Genomic DNA, 24,452 nt, shown 5'->3' with positions numbered 1-24,452 from the left:
CTGTGATAGCCCTCAAGCTAGCTTTTACTCAACCCTGTTCCAGCTAAAAGTTCCAGGAGATTCAGTGATTCAGGTCCTGATTCAGTAAAGAACTTCAGTACCTGCTTAAGTTCTATTAAAATCAAATGGGAAGTAAATGCGTACTTAAAGGTAAGCACATACTTAAGTACTTTGCTGAACAGGGATATTTAAAGTTAAGCATGTGCCTAAATTCTTGGCTGAACTGGGGCCATATGCCAGAGCTTACTGTCCATTAACCATGTGGAATGCACAACTCAATCTCTCCAGTGTATCATTGCTCATGTTCCTGATGACTCCTTACCCCGCTCCCCAAAATATCTTCCCCACTGACCATTGTGTGAAGTTTGCTATAGTCTTGTTGCTAAACAGCAACAAATACACTCCACCATTACTGACTTGAGCACCAGGTGCCTCATATTTCCTTTATCTACCAATAGTATGGCACCCATCCCCATACCACTGAGTATAATCAGCTTCTATCTCAATGTGATCAGTCTCATTTAATCAATGAGAAAAGTAACTCTTCACCAGTTCTGACTTTGCCACTTAGATCCAACCCCCAACCACCACTTTATTTCGCCTGAATGTTTCCCTTTACGTTGGAAAAAAACCAAATCTTCCTGTGTGTCTTTTTCACTTTCTAAATGCTACCCTATCTACAACCTCCCTTTCGTTAGAAAAGTTCTGAATATTGTATTGTCCTCTTAGCCCTATGACCACCTCTTCAAACTTTTCTTTCTTGATGACTTTTATTTAGAGGTGGGTAAAATATTTTTGGTAAATTGACTATTCTCCAAAAAATGTGGGGGATTTTGGGAAACTGAAAAAAATTGCAAATTCACGTTACATTCAATAAATATTTTAGCTCCCCTCCAAAAAAAAAAAACCCTGCATTTTTTTAAATTTTAAAACTTTTTTAAATAATTGATACTCCAAAGCTGTCGGTTAAAATTGAAATTTTGTTTAGACCGTGTCAATTCAGTTTGACACTTGAACCATTTTCTTTGACCTGAATGATGTTTGTTTGTTTTGTTTTTCCTTTTGTGAGGGGAAAAAAAAGTATTTCAGGTTAAAATAAACCAATTTTTTTTTTCAGATTTTTCAGTTTGGCCAGCAAACTGAAAAATCAATTATTCCCTCATCTGTACTTTTAATATGGCCCTTGGTCTTTTCACAATGCTGAGGTTACCCGTTTCCCAGCAGTAATGACCTATTTGTTTCTTCTGTTCAGAGATTCTCTCTCTCTCTCTCTCTCTCTCTCTCTCTCTCTCTCTCCTCATTCTACTTAATAATCTCAGTGCAACTTTCCTTGTTGTGTGCCTCAAGCAAAAATCTAATTTTTCCACCATTCTCTTATTTTGCCTTTTTCTCTAAGCATTTCTTTTAGTTTATTATTTACAACTCCCTCCCTCCCCTCTGAGGTATGGGTCCAAATTCATCCTTGATGTAACTTCATTAAATCAGGTCGGATCTCAGTTACACTGTTGTAAACCCAGAGCAATGTTATTCATCAGAATCCGTTCCATTTAACATGCCCTTTCTATCTAATTTATGATTAACACTTTATGCAAAGCCTTTTATGATATTTAATGTGAAGGAAATTACATACAAATAAATTGCATTGCATGCTGTGTAGTGAAAAATCACTTCACATTGCTTCAATGTCTATATTATGTAAAGTAGCATGATACAAAATGTACAATTTACAATTTCTCAGTAGAAAGGGAGATAACAATGAGGTACCAGCAAATGCAGAGATTTCCTATGACAGTGTGGATTGATTCCTGTGGTGAACTCACACTCTTGATATTTAAATTCTTCAGGTGATAAAACCCATGGGAGGCGCACCTGTCTGTGGGTTCACAGAAAACAAAACAGGCAACAATTCAAAGTGTTTTAGTTTAAATGTCATGTGTGTTCTCAATTAAACAGGATCATCTCATCATCACCATACAATCTCCATTTTACTGCTGTTTTCCCACCAAGCTAGATTTTTATTTTCAATAAACTGAGGTAAAGGGACTAGCCCAAGGCTATAGAAGAAATTAGTGGTGAATCCAGGACTAGAACACAGGGGTTCTTCACATCTGCCCTGAATGCATGCCTTTAGGGGCTGCCCACAGAGCCACAGGTATGTAGTTAATAACAGCTAAAACATTAGATGTGCTGCCAAAGAGGTACACATCATGTTACACATGCTGTTGCTTCATTTCAAAATACTGGAAAATAACCGGCTGATCTTGTTTAAAAGGGAACACTTTGGGAAATTGTGTCAAAGCACAAGAAATGGCTTAATGGTCGCTACCAATCATATTGCTGTTCAGGTTCTGAAAGGTACCAGTTGACACAAAACAGAATATTCTAGACAGTTTGATTTCAACTGATGACCATCATTAAAAACCAAAACAAACCAAACACAATGTTATACAGCCACAGTCCAAAACATTGGAGTTTACAATGGTGATACACTATTGTTTGAGCTATAAGTGATCATGCTTTTAACAAATACGTTAGGGGATGATTTCTCTTTTGACTTTTCATGATTTCACAAAGCTTTTCACAAAGACACATAAATGTAGCCTATTAAAAATAGAATCCTCTCAGACATTATTCATCTCAGAGCCCTTGAAAAGACTGTCTTGCATTTTATGTTCACTGTAAAGGATAATTTATGGGCTTCATCTCTGATGGACAGCTATCAGTCTGCCTTTTCATTCTGTTCCGTAAATGCATAGATTGATTTGTACTGTAAGGAAAGCTGTAATTGCCAAAGCAAGTCACTGGACTTGGGCTGCAAATGAAAAATGCACATCTACAATAATTAAGCAAAAAGTAGTTGACAGACAGTTGTACAACAAATGTTAATTACAGAGCTATTGAGGCTAGATAGCACCATAGGTCACTACAATAGCTTTTGCCTCTCCAGAGACTTAGGTTCAAATCCTTATTTAGGTTACAAATAAAAATGAGTTTGGCAGCCTTGTCCTACTCCCCATTTGGCCACATTGAAAAAAAAATCCAACAACACAGAATTGGGCACAATTCCATACAATTGGCAGCATCTGCTCAAGGGAGACCCAGGCCACGGATAGCCTCTGCTCTGTCACACAGAGGTGCGTCGGAAGCTTTCCTGGCGTTTGCCCACAACATCCCTGGCTGAAACTAGAGCCCCAGTTTTTGAGCACTAAATTCACCCATATTTTAAATCTTGAAAAACACAAAGGTCACCTGAAAAATGCTCTTTAAAAGCAATCAAATCCAAAGCAAAGAAAATAAGAGCCATACTGCATCATGATATGTGTCAAAGGCCCTGCATGCAGACATCAGTACATCGACGGTGTATTGCTTTGTGTGGGTGTATGAGAAGTTGTGAAGAGACTAATGTGCAACGATTAGAGAGGTGTTACAGCTTGAGGAGCCCTTGTGTCATTTGAGGGGCTTGTTAACCGGATGTGGAAACTCTGTACTCACACAGACATATGGAAAGGGGGAATTTTAAGGGGACGTGTCAGACTAGGTTACCAACCAAAAAGGACTGGAGAAAGTTTATTATATACAGACACCAGTTTACAGGAGAAACACGGTGGATTAGGGACACGCTGAGCTGGATGAGAAAGGAAGGTAATTAACATGCTCCAGGTATGCAGTCAACACAGGTGTACAAGTATTGTAAAGTATTTTTACTAGAGTGTACCTGGAAATCTTTTAGTTAATCTGCTCCTTATGGCAGTTTGGGACCCAAAGGCCCCAAAGAGGATGGGGCTCTATTGTGTTAGACACAACAACTAAGAAGCAACATACGCACATGCACAAACACAAATCCTGTCCCAGTGTAACTGACAAAACCATGATAAACAATTGATGCGTGTTATATGCCAACTGTGGGCACCTATACTTCCCAAGAGCAGTATTCCCTTCCAACTACATTCAATTATTCTGTTCCTGTAACTTGGAACATAAAGTCCTTGGGTAAGAGACTGTGGCTGGGATTTTCAATCATCCTAAGGGGCTTAAGGCACCCAAACACCACCAAAATTCGCCGTGATGTGTCCTTTGAAAATGCCAGCCTGTATCTTTTTAATTACTGTACAGCAGCATGCAGAAATATAGTGCTACATAAATTATGTCATAGTCAGAACTCCATTATGTGACATGTGTGAATTAATTAGTTGACAGGGATGCTTTTTCTGGAATAAATCACCAGATATGACTGCTAAGGTTCAATGATTACACAATATGGATTTCATGAGAAATGTAATCATACATGTTATGAGGCCTACTTCTACCAGAGACCTATGCACCGGACTCTTGCAGATTTCAAATGGAGCACTGCTCTATGGGGGAAGTGAAGCCAGAGTTTAGCTCATTGTGTTTGACAGCGTGACAAGTACCACAACATTGGAAGAACAGTTATTCCTTCAGACATGATACCTGATCCCCATTACTGGGCTCTAATTTTTTAAATCATGATTTATAGATGCTACATAATAGATTTTGGACTAGATAATGAACTAGATTTTCAAAATCCCATATAATGGTTTTACAGCAAAACGTCTGTACATCCATTGTACACTGATCATGCCCTCTCCCAGTCACATGCACGTGCACATGACCATCCACCCCATTTACTCGGTATGTTGTACCAATAAAATAAAAACCAGCAGGATCTTATTAAAGGGAAAAAGGCAAAATACCACATTTATTGTGAATACAGAAAGAATCATAGTAAGCAGTTAGTTATAGCTATAACATTCCATTCAATCTCCTATTTATTCACACATTCATTCATACAAACACACACACACACACATACACACCCACACACACAGGTTCTGCAAGGTTGTTATCATAGTTACCAGCCTTAGAGTTGCTCATGCCAAGTCACTGGCCAGGTGGCCTGGACATGAGGAGGGAGCAGGGCCTTGTCAGATGCTCATCTGATGCTCCTGGAAGTTGGTTTGCAGAATCAGACCCCCAAAGTTCTCACTTTTTAGAGTCTATTTGTATAGGAATTTCTTCCTATGCCAGTCTAAGGGAATTGCTTCATCATGCTGTTGCTGAATCAATCAGCAGATAGCACATTCCTGACGGCTCCAAGATGTTATCTTGTTCTTTGGTTCTCCCATCCTTGAGGCTGTTGGGTGGATTCCAGTCTGCCCACCGGGGGGGATCCTCTGATTATTTCCACTTGACACCTTCTTCAGCCGATGGACACTGGATTCTTAGGCTGGCACCTCCCTGATCATTCAGTTATTATCCACACCAAGCATCCATCCACATACATCCTCTATCTCTATTTTAATCACAATTGTTAATACAACAAAAGGGCATGAAAGTCTCTGGGTGCTGTTTCTGTTGTTAGAGTATTGCTTTGAGTCTCTCTCTCTGTGAATTGCTTTGAGAACAGACTCTGTCTTAGAATGTACTAACACAATTAGCAGCTTGCAAGTTTCACACATAGAGGGAGAGAAACAGTACCAAAAACCAAGAGACCTCTTAATTAGTAATACCCTGGAATTTAAACTCTGGGGAATCAAACTCATTTGTGATTTTAATACAGAACTTCTTTAATATGATCCAACAGGTAGAAATCTTTTCCTCTGTAGTCTGAGTGGGGAAATCTCCACTCCATTTCCCCACAGGTAATAGGAGTGGGAGCTAGGATCATCTTGTCCCGTTCAAGGATGGTCATTGGAGTAACATGTTCTTTTCCTCCCCATGGAAGACCGTGCTGAGAGTTCTGATTTCCTATCTCCTCTTCTTGAGCGTGATGGAAAGATACCCCTATCATCCCCTGGGTCCTTTCCCTATATGCTTGAATCTGGGGCAGGATCCAATGGGAGAGATGAAGACACAGATATTCGGTGCTAAAAGGAGTCAGTCCCATGCACTGTGCTCATGTTTGAATTGAATGGCAACCAGCAGCCTTAAAAAGTGCCAGCTCAGCAGATGTCCCAGACCCATGCTAATGCTAGGCCCAGGACAGCATTCACACCTGTCCCTGTGATGGTGGCCCTGCTTGTAGTGGTAGCATTAAGCTTTGTACTTTTGCCGTAGGATATTTGGCCTTCACTAGACTTACATGATAAATCTTTGATCTGTGAAGAAAGCATCAAATGGCTCTCTTTGTTGCTTTGTTCTACTACTGAAGACACAGCTTTGCATATGCCTCGTTTTTCTATGGGGAGCAGCATACATCAAATATTTGCAAAAATCACCTCCATTTTAGTATGTTTTCTCCTTGCTTCTCCTTACAGAGAAGCTGAAAATTGTATGTAAATGTATTCAAGCTATCAATTGCTGGTGACCTTGCAGTTGTGAGAAGCAATGCCATTTTTCATGTGTCAGGCATTTCAGCTGCACTAACTGCTGTAGTGAGATAGAGCTGAAATCTCTGCTTAAAAGTTCCCCAATTACAGTCCATATGTCCAACCATTTGCAATGGAAATGGAAGCTTAATTTCATCCATCATAACATAAATGCCTTTCTTCTCGTGCTGTGCTTTTGTGTCTGCTTTTTCAAATTTGCTTTGAATTACAGTGGGCACTCAGTACCATGTAAAGATTAGCAATCACTTAGAGCAGTCATGTCAGCAGAGCAAATTGGAAGAACCTTTGTTTGACCTTTATTCATCATAGAGAGACCCATTCTTGCTCCACTGAAGACCTCAATGGGAGCACAGTCCAGGTTTGTAACCAAAATGGGATGATACTATAACAGCATTTTACTGCAGTAACATTCAGAGCATATTATTATTACATCTCTGGGCCTTCACAGTGTACGCTGGGGTTGCTAAATTGAGAAGTAATTTTAACTTTGCAAGTTCCATGAGCATTGCCTATAAAGTTCATGTGCCATTTGGATAACACATGCTCACAGGGTTTGAATTAGTTCATTTTTTTATTAAAACTATTTGCCCAACTATTTGTTGTCTTTTATTATGTAAAATCCCATTGACATGCCCTATAGATTTTAAGGTCAGGGCTGTAAATATTTGTCTCTTGTAGAATGATTAGCTCACTAAGGCAAATCCTGACTGTTGAAGTCAATGGGAGTTTTACCGTTGACTTCAGCTGGGCCAGGATTGTATCCCATTTGCTTGTATCAAATAATAAGTAGTAAGAATTGGGGCTGGGATGTTAGAAAGTAGCATGCCAATAAACTGGGACTGACATATTGGATTTGTGGCTCCTTGGCAGGGTTACTAGAACTAGAGGTCCTGCGGGTGTGGCACCAGGTTTGATGTAATAATAGCGGCTTCCATCATATTCAAGTTTTATAGTTTTGTTCAACGGTTTTCAGTACCCCCCTCTATATAAAATTGTTCTGGTGCCCATGGTCCTCTCAATCAGATATTCTATGGGATTCGGAGTGCTAAGTCCGTTGGTCTTCTTTAAAAACCCCTCCCTTGAAAATTGCTGAATTATAAGAGAATTTACAACTCACTTCTAATTAGAGCTGTGTCATGTACAGATTCAATACAACATTAACAGAAATATCCAATACTATGCGCCTAATTCACCACTACAATAGACCGGAGTTATGCAGATGTAACTTCTTTGAAATGAAGCTCCAGGCATTTGATGCCTAGCTATTTAGGATAGCATTTTTCAAAAGTAGTCATCTTTACCTTAACTCTACTCCCTCTCAAGTCAATGGGAGATTTTCCACCGACCTAGGTGAAAGCAGGACTAGGTCAATGCTGAGTTCTTTTGATAATCCCACCCTTTTACAAAAATTATCCCTTGATTTCAATGGAAATTTGAAAAGAAAAAAAGGTTTCAGTTTATGTCAAAACTGATCCAAAGGAGCCACATATTCAATAATATATCGATGGCAGTTTATTGTCATACTAGTGTCTAACTGTGGTGTTAAACATCAGTTTAAATAAATAAATAAAAAGATACTGACATAACACTCCAGGGGTTCGACGTGGAACAAACCAAAGCCAGGCAATTAATTGCAGTTCCCTGAGGACCTGCTGCAATACTGTGGTGAAAAAGAAGATAGCATGCCTGAATATGGAATTTCCTTGCTTCTCTCAGTTTCAGTCAAACCATTTCCTCACAGTTATTGTTATTTTTTTCAAGTGTCATATGCATCAGGTGTAGTTTGCATCAGCCACTGTATAATAAGATACTGGGATTCATTTTGATGGGATGGGCCGGCCCCATCCCTACGAGGAGCATAGCCATAACTCAGTGATGCAGGTCACTCCCCATTGACTGTAGAGACATTTTAAGTATAGTTATTACATACTGGATTTATATAACTCCCCATCTCTATAACTGTCTTTTTGATTTTCACTCCACTCATCCCACAGACACCTGACTGTGCAAAATTAGCTCTTCCGGAATGTGAATGGGATATGAGAGGAGAGGAGATCAGAGAGAAACTAAGGAAAGGCGAGGAAACGGAAAGGTGAAAAATCATAACGCATAAAACAACTGAGTGCTTAACTAAACTGTATGTTTATTGATTGATTACTTACAAGTATATACATTATATTATGTGTGGTATATTTTAAATGAGTTTACCGAAATTTCCCCCTGGACACTATAGATTTCTGCATATAATGTATTCAAACGGGAGTGGTAAATCTCTGAAAATGATACACGCCATGAAATACGGGTGTTGCAATTCACATCTTTGCATAATGCAAGACTTTTTCTTCGGCTTTGACACCAATGGAAATGCAATGGCGTTCAGTGGGATTTTTAAAGCTGCTGATTCCAAATTTCTATTAATTTCTAAAGGAAACTTGATATACAAAACCCTTAGGCAGTTTTGAAAATTTCAGCCTTAACTGATTTTGTCCGTGCTGTTTTATCTTTAAACACCTTGGGTCAGATGGGCAAAAATTTCATTGACTTCAACATGGCCAGGATTCCATTGCAGGAGACTACATGAAATGTAGTTCATGTACTGACTCCAAATAAGTCTGATTTAAGCGGCAGGAAACCTTAATTTAATAGGTTTGGTATTGTAGCTGTGTACTGGAACGGTATTATACCAGTTGTATGTATGCAATAAAGTTGAGGTTATGTTTACACCACATTCTGCTGTCATATCTTTCTTCCACCTGGTCCAATTCCAACGTTATACAATATAACACCACTATATATATATATACACACACACACATACACACACATAAATTATTCATATGTTAATAAATACCAGTAAGTATGTGCATAAAGACTATTTAGCAAACATTGTACAAAATGCATTCTACTACTGGTAAATATTAACGAACTATATTTAATGGATATTCCACATACAGAATTGGCTTTAAAGATTAATTCATAAGCTTATGTAATATAGTTTTAAAAAATCCCACAATTGCATGAAAGGAAATAAAAGCATTTCTATTGATCTTTATTGTACAGCTCTGATTCTTATTCTTCCAACGTTTTCTATTTGGAAGTCACTGAAGTGAAGTGAAAACCATTCACCCTATTAAACAACAGTTTGCTTCCTAACAGGAAGTGATGGCTAATTTGTTACCCTTTGATCAGTCACTAATGCTAACTTCATATGTGGTCTCTCCATGTTTTTGGTGTTAAACTGCTATAGATTAAAGGATTTAACTGGTTTCAGAGTAACAGCCGTGTTAGTCTGTATTCGCAAAAAGAAAAGGAGTACTTGTGGCACCTTAGAGACTAACCAATTTATTTGAGCATGAGCTTTAACTGTTTTCTATGGTATCAGAGAGACAAAGTGGGTGATGTAATATCTTTTATTGGACCAACATCTGTTGGTGAAACTAACAAGCTTTCAAACTACAGAGCTCTTCTTTAGCTCTGGGAAAGGTACTCAGAGTGTCACAGCTAAATACAAAGTGGAACAGATTGTTTATCTCAAGTAGTTAACGCATATTGTACTAGACCATACAAGGTGAATTGGGCTGTTAACATCTCTGCAGTCATAGGTCAAAATGGGGGGGCGGGGGGCTAGTGGGTTACAGATTGTTGTAATAAGCCATAAATCCAGTGTCTTTAGTAAGACCCTAATTTTGAGGGCCTACCAAGTTTGCTTAATTATTTGCTCCATTATCTTTCCAGGTACTTAAGTGAAGCTGACTGGTCTGTAATTCCCTGGGTTGTCCTTATTTCCTTTTTTATACATTGGCACTATATTTGCCCTTTTCCAGACCTCTGGAATCTCTCCTGTCTTCCATGACTTTTCAAAGATAACCACTAATGGCTCAGATCTCTCCTCAGTCAGCTCCTTGAGTATTCTAGGATGCATTTCATTGGCCCTGGTGACACAAAGACATCTAACTTGTCCAAGTAATTTTTAACTTGTTCTTCTCCTATTTTTCCTGTGATTTTACTTCATTTTCATGGGCATTCACTATGTTAGACATCCAATCTCTATAAACCTTTTTGGTGAAAACCAGAACAAAAAAATCATTTAGCACTTCTGCCATTTCCAAATTTTCTGGTATTGTTCTCTCCTCCCTCCCCCCCCCCCACATTGAGTAATGGGCCTACCCTGTCCTTGGTCTTTCTCTTGCTTCTCATATATTCAAAGAATGTTTTCTTGTTACCCTTAATGTCTTTAGCTAGTTTAGTCTTGTTTTGTGCCTTGGCCTTTCTAATTTTGTCCCTACATACTTGTGTTATTTGTTTATATTCATCCTTTGTAATTTTACCTAGTTTCCACTTTTTGTAGGACACTTTTTTGAAGATCTCCTGGCTAAGGTAGGGTGGTCTCTTGCCATATTATGGATCTATGGCATCAACATTTCAGACAGTGATGAGTTGACACATTGGCCTTGAATACTGAGTGCTCTTAGTTTGTTAGCTAGGAACTTAAGAATGTACCTAAAATTAAGCATATGAATTACAGTGACATTATTTTCAAAACTAAAACCTGAGATACTTTTGTGTGGGCAATATTTTCAGAGTCACCTAACACTCCTACAAAAGACAAAAAAAAAGTGCCCATTTTCTAAAAGAAGTGTGTTCATGTTGCTGCTGTCAACTGCTGACTCAACAGCAATGTATTTATGCATTTCTCAATAAAGGATTTTTTCCCACTAATTTAGCGTTCTGAATGAATTTATTCTGAAACACTGAACAACTGTCATTAGCATTCACTTTTCAGAAAAGAAACAACTTTAATAATGATTTTTCTGTTTGCTCCAAACAATGTTCATCACACTAAACACTTATTCCACTGGACTGTCCTGCTAAATTCTACTGTGAATAGCAATACATCTTGAACCATTTGTGCTTATAAAACAATCGAATGTTTTGATTGATTAAATGAAAAACAAGGACATTCCAGGTGCAAAAAATTAATTTCAGGTCCTGAAAGAAGACACTGCGCTGTCCTATGAAAAATGCAGGAAAATCCCAATAAAACAGGACTATATGGTCACTTTAACATAAATAGATCCATTGATATCAGTGGGACTACTTGCATGTTTAAAGTGGAATAAATGCGTATGTGTTTGGCTAGTTTAATATCATACAGACAAGTCAGTATTTGAAACTTTAAAAGGCAAGCAGTTTCCGTGAATGTGCTAGGTTATTCAACCTATAACAGTTTACCACCAACAGCCAAAAAAGGCCACATATGAAATGAAATTAAATGGATTGAAACAGCTAATAATATTTATGTTTGTATTTATTTAGTGACAGGGAAAAGAGCATTATTTTTATTGCACGCAGTTCTAAGACAGCAGCTTATAGTATAAAGCAATTTTTGCAAATGAAACTTCTTTTCATTTAGTTAAACTCAAAGTAGAGCATCACAATCGAAAGGGGAGAGGGTCAAACCTAAATTTAGCTTGTTGCATCATTTACTCTTGGTCTGAGTCTAACCCATATTACCATCAATGACCTATCTTCTGGATGAGATGTAAAACAGAGGCCCAGAACAGCTGCGGTCATTAAAGATCCTATGTCACTTTTCGTAAAGGTAAGGGTGTTAGGCTAATCTTGGTGTCCTGGACAGATTCCAACTTGTATAATTACTTTCTGAGTACCTAAATTCCTGCTATAATGTTATTTGGAGAAGATAATCTTCTCTACATCTCCTGAAAAAACCTTGTTGTGAATAATGTTGTTGGGGCTGAATGGCAGCCACATTCCATGTTCCATTTCAGTGGCAAGGTGACCGATCCTTTTTAATGCATAAATCAGTTTGGGATCATTCAAGATAAAAAGCATTAATAAATTCAGAATTATTATAGCAGTAACATCAGTGAGCCCACACCCAGAGGTGAATGGCAGAGATCAAGAAAAAAAAATCCAAAGAAAATTAAATATTAAATATTTAATTAAAATAGGTGGATGTCATGGGCTGGTGTAAATCAGCATGAGCCCATTGGCTTCAGTTCATACCAGCTGAGCATCTCTCCCTATTCATTTGTCTTTATGTTTCTTGTATCTGTTTACTCTTCAAGAAAGAGTATATTTGCTTATTGATTTGTCCTAGCCATTAATTATAACTTTAGTAACTACTTTTACTCTTACATCTAGGAGAGACCTTTAGTTTGGAAATGAAAACAACACTGGCAATATTACAATTAAACATACTGAAAGTCAGCCAATTAACATTACGAAAATATCTCAGCCTAGTTTTGCAATCTTTACTCATCTGAGCAGTCCCATTTTGTCAGCTATATGTTGTTTAGAAAATGAACGTCCCATTTCTAACGTTAGCTTATTTTGTTTAGTTTAGTTCAAGCTTATAGTTCAAATCAGGAATTTGCTATGACTAACAGAAAAAAGAAGTGTGGGGGGGGACTATTTAACTCACTCCTAGGAAATCTCCATGTACCAGTTCTTTGTTTTGGTTTATACTTACATATTGTTTCTTTATGTACAATAACCAAAACCAACCAAACAAACAAAACACCTCCAAAAACAATTCCATTAGATTCTGGAGATCATGTGTCTCTGACTTTGACATTGCAAACTAATTTTCAATAAACAGAACATTTTTTGCAAAGAGCCATACAAATAAATATTGATTTATTAGCTCCCAGGGCTTCTTGTCTTCAGAGATATATTATCCAGGGGAATATTTTTCCAGAAAATATAATGTTAAAAAGACCTACTATTTTTTGAATACATGTAGGCATTTTTCCAGGCCACCTCATCAGCAACTAACCCCCAGTTCTACAATGGGATTTACATGGGTCTTTATTCCAGCATGAAGTCCCACTGAAATCAATGGGATTCCATGCAAGCATGAAGGTTTACCCACTGCAGGATCAGGGCCCTAATGTGAAATTGACCACAGGTATTGCAAAGATAATAGTGAATGGAATTCAATACTTGGAGCTGTATGAAAAATGTGGTGTCCCCCACATTTAGACTATAAACTATTATTTTCCTGTATATCTATTTTTTCTGTCTTTGTTCAAAATGTGTTTTGAGCATAAATTCAGAAGCCTTCATAATGCTTTCGTGGCAGGAAAGCCTCTTTTTGGTCAGAATCTTTTTATTAAATCTGATAATAATTGAAAGCACACACACAAAAGAATGCTAGCTTAATTTGCAAAAAGAAAATTCTCATTCATAAATCAGAGTTATTAAATCAGAGTTATTAATTTTGAAATACATTATATCAGGTCTTAAAAATGCACCCAAAATGTGCAAAAACCATGGGATGTTACATTCCATGTCAGAATATTGTTATGTATTATTATCAGAACCTAAACAAGCCAGAAAAAGCAATTCATGATCTAGGAGCTGTATTATAAAAGGATCAAGATGTATAAGAGACATTAGGACTTATTCTCCTTTGACTTTCCAGTTATATAGCCATTTACACCTATAGAAAGTCATAGCAAAAAGCAAGCAGCAATGTGAATGAGTGGAGATTTCTGATTTAGTAGCATTTTGCATCCAAATTACACTGGTGTAAAGGAACTCATTAAGCACCTGGCAGAGGAGAATCAGGCCCTTCATAGTTCATTTCTAAAATGGAAATGATTAGAGATTGTCCTATATGAGCATGCATGAGGTGGGAAATAGAACTGACTCCACTTCCAGAAGTGATAATGGGGCTCTATGCTAGGTCTTCTGTTGAGTTACGTCAGCTACACTCAGACTTTCTTAATATAATGAGATAGGCGCAGGCACGTCAGCTTGGCTTCTACATTTTGGGGTGAAATTTTGCCAAGAATGTGCAAAGAAGCCCCAGACCTAATAAATCAATATCTAGTTGTATGGCTCTTAGATACAAATGTTCTGTTTATTGAAAATTAGTTTGCTATGTCAAAGTCAGAGGCACATCATCTGCAGACTCTAATGGAATAGTTTTTTGGGGTATTGTTGTGGTTATTCTATATAAACAAAGAATATGTAAGTATAAAACAAAACAAGAACGCTAAGAACTGGTATATGGGGCTTTCCTAGGTATCAGTATTTGTTTGCGAGTATTTTTTATGTTTATTTTTCCTTTTTGTTTTTTAATGAAACAGGAAAATATTTATAGGGCATGAGATACGGAAACTGTCATGAGAAGATCAGATATGTTATTTCGACACCTTAAACAACTTCCTCGGGCATTCAAAAGTCAGCAAAACATATAAACATGTATAGAAACAGAGATAGGTGCAGCTTTGAATGCACAGCCCTAAAGTGGAATAGCACTTTTAGAAGACATGCTTGGAAATTTGAGCAAAAAAGTGCCAGAGGAGCAGTAAGGCTATTTCAGTCGCTGAACATACTGTCACACCTTCAGGTGATAGAAGACTGGGAATAACACTGTCACTATTAATGATTGTTATTAAGGTATTTGCAGAGGCCCCAGATTGGTCAGGGGCCCATTGTGTTAGGCACTGTACAATCACTGTCCAGAAGAGACAAGAGACAATTAAGGCAAGATACAAAAAGCTGGGGTACCAGATGGGAGTGAGTGGAAGAGGGAAGATGAGAGAAGTGTGATTAAAATAGTTACTAAGAGTAGTTAATTACAGGTTTGTGTAATTTTGTAAGATAGGTTTATATATTTATTTTATAGTGATCTCTGCTGATCAATATCAATATGTACTACAAGACTAATATAACATTTTAATTACAGCTGATAGAAACTACACTAAGGCATGCGTTATCCCTTGTACAGTACAGTCATTTGCCATTTCAACCACATCTTCATTGGTCAGGAGGAAGGTTAAGATTTTATCATGATTATTTTTAGTAAAAGTCATGGACAGGTCACAGGTAATAAACAAAAATTCACGGGAGCCCATAACCTGCCTGTGACTTTACTAAAAATAACTGGGAGAGGGGGAGAGAGCTGGGGGGGGGGAGAAATGACAGCTGGAGCCACTTGGGGGGGGACTGGCAGCCTGAACCCCACCACCATGCATGCCACACAGTCCAGGCCCTAGCCCTGGTTGCTGTGGGGGAGGGCATATGGGCCCAGCTGAAGCTGCAGAGGGGGTGCACAGTCCCAGCTCCAGCCCCAGCTTCAGCTGCTGACAGCTGAAGCTGACTAAGTCACAGAGGTCTAGTAAAGTCACACCATCTGGAAGTGCCAGGACCTCCATGACTAAATTGTATCCTTAGTGGTGAGACAAGAAAAAGGGAGATTTTTATCATCTTGTGGCTGGGAAATTAAGAACGGGCATCATTATTATAACAGTAAGTATTATTCTTGAACTTGCCCAAGCCAGCACTGAGGTCCACTAATATTATATCAACTTACAAAGCTTTCCCAAGGACATCCCTACTTCAGACAATGATAAATGGCTCTGTAAGGTTAGAAGAAGCTCTTCATTATTGTCTCCAAAGTGCACGGGCAAGCAAATTTCCTTGTTAGACAATTGCTTCAGCATTGCCAAGAAACAATAGAAATATCTTTAATTTCAAATATTCCACAAACTGAAAATCTCATATTCTCCCTCAGCCTGTTGTGCTTGAATACAGCACAAGACCTTAAAGACAAAGGAATACTGGAATTTACACCACACTCCCATAAATAAGTAGGTGTCAAGGCAGAAGCCCTACAGAGTGAATCTCCCTTTACAAAGCTTTTTTTACACAGCATTTGGAAAAAAAGAAAAAGTATATTTCATCCTCTGTTCCAACTTCTAGAGTAGACGTATCCAACATTCCAAAACTCAGTCAGTCCAATAATCCAGTTTATGATGCTGTTCAATTAAATAAACAAAATTATAATACATACAGTTGTGGCACACTTGAAGTTTCTCAGCTCCTGGAACTCTGTACAGCTCCTAGGGGTTCCTACCCTATCACTACAACCATAATGGCCACCAGAGTCCTCTGACACCATTTACCAGCATGCTTGGAGTTGGGATGGAAACAGAACAGACTGGAAACTACAGCTGAGGCCAGTGGGGCAGCTTCTGCAAGGGGTGATATGGACAAATAGTTTGCTGGGCCAATGATGAGACAGGGTGCTTGACCCTTCCATGGGAAGAGACAGCCTGACCCAGAGACAAAGAGAGTAGGGTTAGTTTCCTTCAGTTTTGAGCTTTGAATTTGGAGCTGAGAGAGATGCAGAACAGTTCAGGGAGTCTCTTATTAATTCCTCTCCCAACAAAGGGAGTCTGAACTGCTGTGGGATCTAGTGTGGGGTCAGGCAGTTCCAGCCCTGTGGAGATAACGTGTTTGGATGGCAGAGATTTGACTACCGAGAGCCAGCCAAGACCTCCACATGGCTCCAGACCAGAAAGGTAGGAGAGGAACTTATCCTACCCAGAGGCAAAGACACTGTAAGAGGACCCCTTTTTTTGTTAGAGCCAGTCAATATTCACAGCACTACAGCAATCACCTCCAGACTCATCCTCAGTGTACCATCTGCCTGGGAAGGTGCCAGGGAGCGACCTTGAGGTTGGGAAAAATCATGGAAGTTTGGAGGTGTGGAATCTGTTGATTTATTAATGTAGTATTTATTAGTTAATCATAACTCTCTCCTTCTCCATATCCTATTTTCCTGCTCCCAGTATAGTTCCCTCTTGTTATATTTTTTGGTGTGACTTTTCTTTGCTGGGGTTTGTGTTAATGTATTTTATTGTTTCTTGTGTACTGGTTTTTTTTAATACTGCTTGCTGGCAGTAGTCGCCTTATTCAGTTTTCTAAGGGACAGCACCCCTTGTGTCCTGGACACAGTGAGGCATCACGTTGGGTGGTGGCACCAGGTGCCACAAGAAAGAACCCAGGACCAAACCCATATATGGAGAGGGGAGAAATCACTTCAACAGGCAATCAGCAAGGAGGAGGCTTGAGCCACACCTCAGGGAAGGGCTATATTATGTAGAAACACTTTTGGGGGGGATATTTCGGTGTTATCTCTTCTGTACACACCATCAGGTATGATGATGCATTATTATATATTGACAGAAAGCATCCATATGGGTGCTCTTAGTGTAAGGAAAGGATATCTGTATATTAGGTTCACCTTTCATTGAACTGTATGTCAGTGATACAGCGACCAGCAGTTCACAGCTAATTTGACTGCATCTGCATTGAGAGAATGAGGAATGAGGTTTACATTGTCAAAAATGGAATCTGCGGTACAGAAAGAGAAAGCATAAGATGCTCCAGTTGAACAACTTGTATCAGTTATCCTGTTCACGCAGAACTGAAACCCACTGTTTTTATCATAGAGCAAGTTGCAAGTCATTTGCATTTGCTTTGCTCTTTGCACTCTTGTTCACTTCTCATTTTTCCAGAGGAATTTTCTAGACAGTGTCTCCTTATGATCTAAAATATGAGACATTTCTTAAAAGGCAAGAGGAACGTATCTTCGATGGGACCTTTGTTATGTTAGCCATTTTATCCAAAGTGCATAAACTAGAGAATGAAAGTGATAAGAAGTAGACCTAGTTGTAAACTACTTTTTTCCTACAAAATATTTTGATGAAAATAAAGGTTTATTTTCATCAAAATGTATAGATCTTTGTCAAAAAAGTAAATACCAAATATTTTTAAGGTTTTAGCAATTGAAAACTGAAAAAAATGGGGTTTAGTTTGGGTTTTCTTTACAACCTTCTCCCCAAATTTTGACAATAACGGAAATTATTTGTAAAAAATCCCCTTTTGTTGAAAAGCCTTTTCTGTTCAAAACCATATTGATGGGAACTTTCTGACCAGTTCTAATAAGATGTAGGAATTTTGCAAATATTACCATAGGAGCAGAAGATAGAAAGCAGGCTTCCCAAAATGGAAATGTTCTCTACCTCTCACCCTCACCTCTTCATTATAGGTAGGTGACAAAAGGGAATGTTTTCCCAAAGTAATTTCCATGTTAAGGCAAAGCAATTTCTACGTAGCACACTTAAAAGATGGATTAAATGCAGTAGGAGTTAGCTGGTGAAGGAACCTATGCTGAAGTTTGTTATAAAGAACCTATATGTTTTATGCCATGACTTCATGTTTCTTTCTTCTTGTTATTCTGACCCAATTAAAGTCATAATAGTTAATTTAAAAGGCATATTAGAGTTATTGCATTTTGGGGGACCCAACAATGAAATCATTTCAGCAATTTCCTGTCAAAAATTTTAAAAAGAAAATCAATTTAAAAAAGTTTTGTAGAGTGTACATTATCTTTGTGGCCTCCATAAAGGCTGTTAAATTTAACCACTTCTTTTGGAGAGGTTGAAACCATTCTGCTGCTACCCTGTGTGTGAAATCAGACTGATGAGTAGTCAAACAAGCTAAAGCAGTGCGTGACCCCAGAGAGCTCATAAAAGTGTACCCGTGGGTTGTAGTGCCCATTTGAAAAGCAGAGTTAAGTATATGCCTGTTCAATGCATAAGGAATTCCTGTGAGAGACTGAACACATGAGACTTGGCAGATATTTACTACTGTGATGACTGTTTAGACTTCATATCCAGATTGCATTTGAGCATGCAAGAATCAATTCTCTAATTTAAAATCAAAGCAATACATATAGCCTCTGTAATTTAGCAAACTTAACATTTCTTAACTATAGAAAAGGGGTTTTTCAGACTCCTAGATCTGGCCTGTCTAGTCCACACCCTCCACAAGGCCACATGTCATTCTGAATCCATCAGAACACATTGAAGTAACTGGAATTCTTCTTTAGCTGAGCGGAGCCGGTCGTGAGACAGCGGTGTGTTCGTGAGACGGCGAGCTGAGCGGAGCCGGTCGTGAGACAGCGGTGTGTTCGTGAGACGGCGAGCTGTCCGGAGCCGGTCGTGAGACAGCGGTGTGTTCGTGAGACGGCGAGCTGAGCGGAGCCGGTCGTGAGACGGTGAGCTGTGCAGAGCGGAGCCGGTCGTGGTGGAGCGGAGCAGAGCCCTGTGGGGCAGTCAGCTTCAGGACACGTAAGGTGCCCCTTACCTCTTTCCCCCACACCCAGGCACATTTTAGCCAGATTGGGGAGTAACACTCTGCAGGTGAACTTTTGAACTCCGGGGCTGGACTTTTTTTGGACTTTGGGTGATTTGTGGATTGCTGGACTCAAGAGACGTTTGGGTTCTGGGACTCAAGAGCCTGAGGGAAAGGATGTGGCCCAATTTTTCTGGGGTGGGTCAGTGTTCATGGTTTGGTTAATGAACACTAGTTGTGGTGTTTCCCCAATTTAATGCTGATGTTGTTTGCCTCATGTTATTAAAGATTCTCTACTACACCAAGACTCTGTGCTTGCGAGAGGGGAAGTATTGCCTCCTTGAGGCACCCAGGGGGTGTGTAAGATTTTCCCAGGTCACTGGGTGGGGGCTCGAGCCAGTTTTGCATTTGCTTTAATGAGAGGGAACCCCTGTGTATTGAACCCGGCCCTTGCTGCTATCAACTTGGCCTGGCAGAAGGGTTACACTTGCAAAGTAAAACAAAAAGAGGTGAAATGTTACACTTGCAAAGTAAAACAAAAAGAGGTGAAATGTAACAAGAATACTTAGTGTAATTTACACATCTAGGACCAAAAAAAGTTGTAAGTTAAAGCAGTTGGCGTTCATTATCTTACACCCTCCTTGTAGTTTCTTTCCATATTACTCCCTCTTTCTCAGACCCTCGGGATGTAAGTTATATCATCTTAGACTATCTCAGACTCAGTGGGCTAAATTCAGAGAGATCAAAGGTAGGTGTAATTTACACTTTGGAAAATGGATACCGTCCTAACTCATGTGCAGCTTAGACACTGAGGAGGCCACAAGAAGATGTAATTCATACCAATTTACACTCTTCAATGGGACTACAATGAAATAAAGTACTTCTCAACAAGTGTAGACTCAAGCCCCAAATCAACTGGTTGATGAAAGAAAATAAATACATAAAACACTAAAAGAAACAGTTAAGCTTTTGAAATGTACTAAAACCACCACATCCATTTAAAGTAATCTATGTTTCTGTAAAATGACCAAAGATGTTTAATGACCTGTTGAAAAAAGCATTTCTCTTTCCCAAGGAGCCTAGTCTCTCTGATATAGCATGGCATGAGGCAATTTTGTAGTGACTGGTAAAATTGTCGGGCAGTCCTGTGTAATTTGTGGAAATGCAATGTTTAATTTATAATTCCCCACAATCGGACCTTCAGGACATTTAGCCTTTTCTAAAGCCTGACTTCATCCCTCTTTCCTCTTTTTTCAATTCATAATAAATAGCGATACTTCAAAAAGCCTAGTTATTAGTCCCCTCACTTCTAACTCGTTGAGCAAAGTGTTACACGATTCTTATGCAAACATCTGCAGCAGACATGGTGCTGTTGCTATGGTATAGTGTGGTACAAAATATTTGTAATCCTGATGCTGAAATTTGCAATGAAAATACTTCCCTTCAAATCAGAATCACCTCCATGCAAGAAGCTGGTCCTGGGGGAGGTCTAAAGATAGCAGAAAAGTTTCTGTTAAACCTTTTAAACATGAGAAATGGAAACCATACGTCTAGTCTAAATAATAGCAAAGGGGAAGTTTCTCTGGGTAAAATATAATGCTGTAACAGAAGACTGGTACTAAATAAAATACTCCACTGAGATGTCAAAAAGACATGAATAGGGTATTGTTTGGGAATTCTTTCTACTGCCTACAACACAACAGGAAACCAAGAGCCAGTTAAATGTCCTATTAGGACTGTAAATGTACCTATTGTAGACCATCAGGTTTACAGCAGACATTTTACTGGTCAGATATGGAAATCCTGCTTGCTTTTAGGGTTGCCAACTGTCTAATAACGCAAATACCCTTGCCCCACCCTTGCCCCGTCCCTTTTCCAAGACCCCTCCCCTTCTGAGGCCCCACCCTTTCTCATGTCAGCCCCGCTGTTGCTCACTCTCCCTCACCCTCACTCACTTTCACCGGGCTGGGGCAGGGGGTTGGGGCGCAGGATGGGGTGCAGGCTCTGGGCTGGGGCCGAGGGGTTCAGAGTGTGGGAGGGGGCTCTGGGCTGAGCCTAGGGCAGGGGTGCAGGAGGGGGTGAGAGGTGCAGGCTCCGGTAGGGAGTTTGGGTGTGAAAGGGGGCTCAGGGCTGGACCAGGGGGTTGGGGTGCAGGAGGGGATTTGGGGTATGGGCTCTGGGAGGGAGTTTGGGTGTGGGAGGGGGCTGGGGCAGGGGTTGAGGGTGCAGAGTGCAGGCTCCAGCTGGGCAGCACTTACCTCGGGTGGCTCCTGGAAGTAGCAGCATGTCCAGCAGCAGCTCCTATGCTCAGGGGCAGCCAGGTGGCTCTGCACACTGCCCCTGTCTGCAAGCACCGCCCCTGCAGCTCCTCTTCACTGCAGTTCCCCATTCCCAGCCAATAGGAGCTGCGGAGTAGGTGCTTGGAGTTGGGGCAGTGTGCGGAGACCCCCTGGCTGCGCCTCTGCCTAGGAACTACTCCAGACATGCTGGTCGCTTCTGGGCCACCTGGAGCCAGGGCAGGTAAGGAGCCTGCCTTAGCCCCGCTGCGCCACCAGACTTTTAGCTGCCCAAAATCTCATGGATTGGCTTCAATAGCCCCTGGGAGATCAAGCCTGATTCTGGGGGACTCCCGGCCAAACTGGGAGGGTTTGCAACCCTACCTGCTTTTGGTCTTTCCGTTTAAATATATTGCAGAAGTTGGGATACCCAATATTCATCATTCATCTCAAAATCTAGTTTTATCAGGGTTTGGCAGTTGCCGGAAGGTAGAGATCATACTTCCCCTAGGCCTAATAAGCACCATTAAGCTAGATACCACGGCTCCCCATGTAATCACCCTTTTTTTCTAAATTCAGCCAGGGCAACGCAGCTGATCACTTTTGATACAGCAAACGGCCATGTTTTCTCTGTCCTTATCTGCACAATTTGTATGATTGTAGAAGTTAAATGGGCTGCAATAGATGGGAGGTTATGTCTGAATCCCAAGTAAATACTGTAGAGCTGCAGAACCAAGACCAAGCAAACATGGTTTCAGATGCTACGGGGCCAGATGCTAGCACTCTGGCTGTGGCCAACTGAAGCCAGAGGTAAACCTGCCTTGTGTGCCCTCGTACTAATCAAAGAATTCTGCTGATCCTTTGTGCTCCTGGAATAACTCAGTTCTCTTTCACTAAAAGAAAAGGAGTACTAGTGGCACCTTAGAGACTAACCAATTTATTTGAGCATAAGCTTTCGTGAGCTACGAAAGCTATGCTCAAATAAATTGGTTAGTCTCTAAGGTGCCACAAGTACTCCTTTTCTTTTTGCGAATACAGACTAACACGGCTGTTACTCAGAAACTTCTCTTTCACTGTTAGCAGTTAAAATTCATTAGATAGCATTCTCATTGGTAAAGGTGCTTCAGGTTTGTTTTTAATTTTATAACTTCTAATAATTATTTTACGAAACATGATTTCCCTCCATTTTACCAGACCACATCCTTGACACTTTCAAGGATTTTTTTTGGGGGGGGGTCTTTTAATTGTCCTTTATTTCCTTAATTATTTTAATTCTTTCCAATCAAAGCACTTTCCCCCTTTTCAGATCAACGTAATTTGTTTAATCTCATTGCTATCCCTTTACTTACCTAGCAAGTCTCTCTAGTCTCTATTCATCTGCAAGTTTTCGGGAATGGAAATATCTTCACACTTTACAATTCAGTCCGCACAGGATCGCTAGAGTCTCTTCTCCTGCCTCTTTACAGCAGCTGCTCCTGGTTACCATTTATTTCTACTGTCTTTCAGAAAGTCAGGTGTCTGTTAGCCCCTCACACTATACTTCGTGTTCTCTACAGGCTTAGAGGCAAGATTTTTAAATGCAAGTAGTGATTTTGGATTATTCCGCTTTCTGTTGCCCATTTGAGATAACTCCAGGGGCCTGATATTCAGAAAGTGGTGAGCACCCATCCTGGAGGAGTCTCAAGTTGGGCATCAAAACACTGAAGCAAAATTACCACTCACTTTTGAAAATCATGGGCTAAGTGTTTATTTTTATTACAACAAAAAGTTGCTCCTGGATGTAAATTGTATGTTGGTAAAACATAGTTATTGAATGCATTGTATAAGAATCCCCGTTCTACTTGCATAACCTTCCTAGCCCCACAGTACAGCACAGAGCTTTCCTTAAACAAGATTGTTGCCAAGATCCATATGAGGCATTTGACACAGAGATGAAGCATTACTGAGATATTCCAAATATTCCTTACTTTTTCTTAGGTTGGCCTTAGCTGGAGCTCCTACAGGAACCAAGGCCCAATCCTGCAAACGCTTACATGCAAGTTTACTTTACTATTATGAGTAGTCCCAATTACTTCAAAGGGACTATTCATGGTAGTAAAGTTAAAGTGTGTGCATGAGTTTGCAGAATCAGGGACCAATATATAAACCCACAGAAATAGTTGACATAGAAACACAGATGAGATGAACAACATCTAATCAGTTGCCACACTAATTTAATCAGGTTCATATGCAAAATAAGGAACATGTGTGGCATACAAGTGAAATAAATTAATATTAGCCAATTCCAAATGCAATGCAGTGCATCACTGTAGATGTTTTACTGATACATATTATGCATTATCAATTATAATAGCCTCTACAATATGAAAAGCACAGGAGATATAGTGGATGTGGACTGCATTTAGACTTCGGATCATTGTGTAAAAGAATAACTGCCACATTGTATCTTTCTCATGTACACAATTCTACATTACTGAATACACTTTTGTATTCTGTATTTCTTCACCTAGGAAAAAATCCCTTTCATGTGAATATCCCAATATAAGGAACAACTCACAATTTGCTCAATACCTGTTTTTATTTCAAATGTCTAAAGGAAGCTCTACAGTACCACTATTGCAATAGCCAATCTAACGTGATTTTTCCTTGTAAGTACAGACTTTGGTGGGAGGCAGTGAGTCTGCATGTGTGACTATAGGGAGCTATTTGGCCCAGACCCTAACATTTATACCAACGCTAATAACATCTGTTACACCGTCACTGGTTCTAATACTCATGCATTGATGATGAAGGAGGCCCACAACCTACCAAGAGAAAATAGACTTCTATATTCTTGAATCAAGGAGCAAATCAAAAATGTCAGAAACAT

The sequence above is a fragment of the Lepidochelys kempii genome, chromosome 8 (assembly GCF_965140285.1).
Source record: "Lepidochelys kempii isolate rLepKem1 chromosome 8, rLepKem1.hap1, whole genome shotgun sequence".
NCBI lineage: Eukaryota > Metazoa > Chordata > Testudines > Cheloniidae > Lepidochelys > Lepidochelys kempii.
Note: the sequence above shows the minus strand (reverse complement) of the source record.